Source organism: Choloepus didactylus, chromosome 4, assembly GCF_015220235.1.
Source record: "Choloepus didactylus isolate mChoDid1 chromosome 4, mChoDid1.pri, whole genome shotgun sequence".
In the NCBI taxonomy this organism is placed as follows: Eukaryota; Metazoa; Chordata; class Mammalia; order Pilosa; family Megalonychidae; genus Choloepus; species Choloepus didactylus.
In genome coordinates this window covers 113,646,161-113,652,825 of record NC_051310.1, presented here as the reverse complement: position 1 = coordinate 113,652,825, position 6,665 = coordinate 113,646,161, and positions in this window count along the sequence as shown.

Genomic DNA, 6,665 nt, shown 5'->3' with positions numbered 1-6,665 from the left:
TGACTAATTTCATCTATAATGACCATATTTCCAAATAAAGTAACAACCTGAGGTTCGGAGGATTTAATACCTCAACATATCTTTTTAGGGGAGGCAAATAAACCCGTAACAATTGCTAAAAATTGGAAACAAAGAGTGAATGGAAAAACCATGGTTTTAAAATTGTAGGCAACATCATATATAAACATAGAGACAAAAATTCTAAATTAAATATTAGCAAACTAAATGCAATAATGTTTTCTAAAAAATACATTATTGCCCCACTCCTTAAGTGTGGGGCTGAGTATAATGATTTCCTTCCAAAAAGTAGAATATGAAAAGGGGGGATGATGTGGGACAGGACCCCCTGAAGGAATGAGTCTTCCAGGCAACATGGGACACAGATTCCAGGAATGATCCTGACCCTGGCATTGAGGGGTTGAGAATGCCTTTTTGACCATAACAGGGAAAAGAAAGCCAACAAAATTAGGTTTCAGTGGCTACGAGATTTCAAATAAAGTTGAGAGGTTATCCTGGAGGTTACTCCTATGCAAGCTTCACCTAGATATGCCAAATGATCACAGTATGATAAGCCCAAGTCAACAGTAGTCCTGAAAACCTTGAATACCTGGATCCCTAACTGAGATTCCATAAAAGTTTCACTAAGTTTAGTCTTCAGAATCTTAAATCCTTCAGAGAACTCCTATGCCAACTAAGTCCCAAAACCCAGAGGCAATAGCCTCTTCAAGAACATCAACTAGGTGTGTCCCCTTTTCTCATAAAGTCGGCACCCCTTTTCAACATGAACAATTTAGGGTGGTCACTGCCTAGTCATCCCTAAAGATTGGGAAAGGGATTAAACTAGAGGAAGGGGTGGCAATAGATAAGATGGAATTTAACAAAGGATTATGAATACTGAATCTCTATATAATTTCCTTTTTCTTAGTTGCTAGGGTATTAGAATAGCGAGAAGGAAAGAACTGAAATGGTGGAACTGTAACCCATAGCATCCTTTGAAATTTGTTCTATAGCTACTTGTTAAACTGTAATTTGAAAACTACCACACTTTTGTATATATGTTATATTTCACAATAAGGATATAAGTGAAACTGTGGAACTGTAACCTATAATATTCTTTGAAATTTGCTAACTACTTGTTAAATTGCACTTGGAAAGTTATCACTTCTGTGTATATATGTTATGTTCTACAATTTTAAAAATGATTAAAGTTTTAAAAAAGGGGTAGGGAGTAGCTTTAGAGTAGAGAAATCTGATAAACACTACCTCATCAGCCATGTGATCAAGGTCAACATCAAAAATGATAGGTCATGTTGAAAGTATGTACCCTTAATTCAATATGATGAAAATGGCATTTTACCTCTGTGATCTTCTTCCCCCAAACCCATAACTCCCAATATAATCATGAGAAAAATAGAAATTCCAATAGAGGGGGCATTGCCCTGATCAACATGGTGGAGTGAAACACTCAAGGGCTCCATTCCCCACAGAAGCTTTGAACAACCAGCAAAAACTGGCAAAAACGTCTTTCTCAAAGCTCCAGAAAACAGTTAAAAGCTGCAGTATCAGAGTGAGCACCAAATAAAGAAAAAGGCAACTGAAAAATGGTAGGATCTCATGGTACCTTGGCTGGCCCTTTCCCTACCCCCTCACCAGCTTGGTGAGGAGCAGGCCTGTGCCCCCAGTGTGGCCTGTGCTCCCGGTGTGGGAGAGATTAAGACATTCCCAGAAAAACAATAGCTCAGGGAATTTTTCAGCACTAGACTGGCCCTATAAGAAATGTGAAAGGGAATTCGGCAGGGTGAAAGGAAAGGATCCTACACTATTGACTGAAGCCACATGAAGATATAAAGATATAAAGTAAAGTTAATGATATGGGTTAATCTAAATGCTAGTACTATAGTATTTTTGGTTTGTAATGCCATTTTTTGCTTCCTACATGATCTAAAAGGCAAATGCATAAAATGTAATGATAAATCAATGGTTTTGGACTCTTAATGTATAAATATGTAATTTGTGACAAGAACTACATAAAAGTCAGGGTGGGGAGACACAGGAGGATAGGAACATAGTTTCTTTATGCTATTGAAATTAAGTTGTGAGTATCAAGGCAAACAAGATTGTTACAGATTTAAGATTTTAAATTTAATCCCCATTGCAACTGCAAAGAAAATACTGGAGAATATGCAAACTCATAAAGACAGAAAGTAGAGTGCAGGTTGCCAGAGAGGGGGCAGGAGGAATGGAGAGTTAATGCATAACGGATACAGCATTTCTGTTTGGGGTGATGGGAAAGTTCTAGTAATGGAAGGTGGCGAGGGGACCACAACATTGTGAATATGATTAATCCCACTGAATGTATGCCTGGGAGTGGCTGAGATGGGAAAGTTAATGTTGTATATACTTTTCCAAATTATTTTTTTAAAACAGACGTGATTAAATGAATGTGATCCTAGACAGGATCTAATAATGGAGAAAAGGATAAAAAAAATTATTGGGACATTTGAAAAAATTAGAATATAGATTATAAGCTTTATATCAATATTAAATTTCTTGAACTTGATAACTGTACTTAAGGTGGATACGTAAGTGAAAATCCTTGTTCTTAGGAAATATACATGGCTGTATTAAATAGTGTTCAAGGAGTATGAGGTATACAAGTTACTCTCAAATGTTTACAAGATAGATAGATAGACTGATAGATGGCTAGACAGAATGATTCAGCAAATGTGGCAAAATGCTAAAATTGGTGTATCTGGGCGGTAGGTTAGTATAGGCTGGAGTGAAATAGTGACACATCCCAGAGTAATTTGGGCAGATAATAAAAAATATATTTACAGCCTCCCCCTCCCCAGCCCCGAGGATCTGGGGGAAGGTGTGGATGTGCTGGACATCCTCACCTGGACTGGTGTTGATGTTGTCACAAACATTGGGACTGGCGGTTTGATGTGCTGAGCCCTTGAGCATGGGACTTGCCCTTATGAAGCTCATTACCACAAAGGAGAGTCTAAAGTTGTATGTAATGGTGCCTAAGAGTCTCCCCCTGAGTACCTCTTTGTTGCTCAGATGTGGCCCTCTCTCTCTCTGACTGAGCCATCTCGACAGGCAAACTCGCTGCCCTCCCCCCTACGTGGGACCCGACTCCCAGAGGTGTAAATCTCCCTGGCAATGCAGAGTATGACTCCCGGGGATGAATGTGGAGCCGGCATCATGGGACTGAGAGTATCTTCTTGACCAAAAGGGGGATGCAAAATGAGACGAAATAGTTTCAGTAGCTGAGAGATTTCAAATGGAGTCAAGAGGTCACTCTGGTGGACATTCTTATGCACTATATAGATAACACCTCTTAGGTTTTAATGTATTGGAATAGCTAGAAGTAAATACCTGAAACTACCAAACTCCAACCCAGCAGTCTGGACTCCTGAAGACGATTATGTAATAATGTAGATTACAAGGGGTGACAGTGTGATTGTGAAGACCTTGTGGATCACACCCCCTTTATCTAGTGTATGGATGAGTAGAAAAATGGGGATAAAAACTAAAGGACAAATGGGGTGGGATGGGGGGATGATTTGGGTGTTCTTTTTTCACTTTTTTTATTCTTGTTCTGGTTCTTTCTGATGTAAGGAAAATGTTCAGAGATAGATTGTGGTGATGAACACATAACTATGTTATCATACTGTGGACAGTGGATTGTATATCATGGATGATTGTATGGTGTGTGAATGTATTTCAATAAAACTGAATTTAATAAAAAAAAATTGGTGTATCTGGGTATCTGGAGAAGTGGGATATACTGAAGTTCTCTGTATGGGGTTCGTATTATTTTGTGATCATCCTATAAGTTTGAAATTATTTCAAAATTAAAAGTTTAAAGAAAAAAAATCCCAACAGATGGCCCTTCTATAAGATACCTAATGAGGTACTCCTCAAAACTGTCAATATCATCAAATACAAGGAAAATCTGAGAAATTGTCACAGCCCAGAGGAGCCAAGGAGACACGATGACTAAATGTAATATGCTATTCTGAAAGGGATCCTGGAGCAAAAAAGGACATTAGGTTAAAAGTAAGGAAATCTGAATAAAACATAGACTTTAATTAATGATAATGTATCAATATTAGTTCATTAATTATAACAAATGTACAAACTAATATAGATGTTAATAACAGAGGAAACTGGTGTGGGATATATGGGAACCTCGGCAATATTTTCTCAAATTTTCTGTAAATTTAAAACTGTTCTAAAGAATAAAATACTTTAAGAAAAATACATTATTGCCAAATTCGGTTTAGGCTATGAATGCAGGAGTCATCTATCATAGAAACTCTATCAATGTAATTTTCCACATTAGTAGATTAAAAGAGGAAAAACTATGATCATATCAACACCCACACAGATGTTAGGAAAAAAAAATCAAAACAAATTAGGAATAGAATGGAATCAGCTTAATCAGAAGAGGGCCTACCAGAAAACTTGTGAGGCCCAGTACAAAATGAAAACTTGGGGCTCCTTGATAAAAAATTATTGAAAATTTCATAAAGACAACAACAGAGCATTAAACCGAGAGCTGGGCTCTTCTGCCCACAGGGCCCACACCTATAAAGAGGGCCCTGCCTACAGCAAACTGTACTGAATGGTGGTCCAATGAGAACTATGATCAGAACCATAAAAGATGCCCACCATCATGACTTCCATTCAATGTCTCTACCCAAGTTCCCAACCAGCAAAACAAAAAATAGAAACATCAAGTATACGAGTTGGAAAATAAGAAACAAATCTGTCACTGTCAGATGATATGTGTGACTACAAAGACCATGCAAATAGAACCTACAATCTATTAGAACTAAACAGTTTGAGATTGCTAGATCCAAGAGCAATAAATAAAACTCAACCGCATTACTATAGACCATCAATAAGCAATTATAAATTATAATTTTTAAATCTATAAAGTCACAAAAACTGCAAGATATTTGGACAGAATATAACAAAATCTGTACGGTAAAATTATAAAACTGTATTAAAAGATACAAAAGTAGACTTCAGCAAAGGGTAATGTTCGTAAATGAGAAGTCTTAATAAAATAAAAAATTGAGTCAAATTCTCTCCAAATTTTCTTTTTAAGTCCATTTTTCATTAAACATTGATCATTTTCTTTAAAAAACTTTTTATTTTGAAATATTTCAAACTTACAGGACAGTTGCAAAAATAATACAACCCTCACACAGAGACCTCCAACAACCTCCCTAGGAAAGTTTCCTCGGGGTCCTGGCACCGCCTTGTAAGTCCTGCAGCCTGCAATCCCTCACCCCAGGTGCCACTTGACTGCTCCCCAGCAGCCTTCTGGGGGAGAGCTCTAGGAGCTGCCTTCAATAGTGGGGCAAATTCTGGGACAGTGAGTCCCTCATGCCACCACTAGACAGATTGGGCCAGATGTACGTGCTCCCAATAGATGCTCCAAGGTCACTCTGCTCCCTCCAGAATCAGGAGCAGGGATCCACACTGCGGCTAGCCAGCTCACTTTGAGCAGGTGAGGGGGTCACAAGCTCCCACTGCTATTAAGATGCCTTTTTCTTGATTCTGCACTTGCCCCCTTACTGCAGTCCTTTAACTGTTTTCTGGAGCTTTGAGAAAGATGTTTCTGCCAGTTCCTGGTGGTTGTTCAAACCTTCTGTGGAGGGTCAGAGCCCTGAAGCTTCTCACTCCACCAGGTTGATCCCAGCTCTAAAATGTCTTTTTCAGTAACACTCTAGCTGCAAGGAAACTGAAGTGTGGGCCACACTTTGGATCTATTCTCTGGAGTCTGGAATGGCTAAAATTCCAAGGTCAATCTTATTTTTCATTTTCACTCTCATTTCCTCCTTAGAGAAAACTGCCCAAGGACAGCAGAGCAAAGACCAGAAGGTGAATTTCCTCTATGACCCAGAGGCAGAGAAACACTCTCCAAAGACACAATCTTAGCAAATGGCCCAGAGAACCACCCCCTGGCATTATTTCTATGGCGGGGGCTTCCACACCACTGGTCTTTTTAAAAAATATATCTTTTTATATTTTAACTTAAGGATATCCTACATACAAATCAGCAATATATCCTGTACACGTAGTTTAAGGAAGAGTAATAAAACGAGACCTTTATGTCTCCTTCCCAGCTTAAGAAAAAGGATATTGTCAACAGCTCTGAAACCTTCTCTGGGTCTTACCTCAATCCCACCCCTCACGCCCCGCCGGGGGTAAGCAGTATTCTGAATTTTGTGTTAACCATTCCCCCGCTATTTTTTCTCCCCACCCCAACTACTGGAAAACTGCGTTATTTTAAATAAAGCATTCTCAAATTCCCTACGTAGGAGAAAATAAAATCAGAATCCCTCTGGCTGCCCAGGACAAGATTTAGGTCCCAGACAACCAAGCCGCGGCTTTGCAGCTAAGGACAGCGCCAGAGGCCGCGTCGGAGTGAAAGTCCCTTACTCAGACTTCATTTTGCTTACCCATAATGCATCGCACTTAATACAATTTTTTCAAGTTAAAAATAATATTTCTTTCTAATCGACTTTTTAAAGTGTGAGAATATGATTTGCAAAACTTCTTGAACGAAGCTCCGCAGGTAGTTCTTAATTGGGGGCAGGGAAATAACCACCATCAATGCACTAGGAGCGGCAGTTACTGGCGAT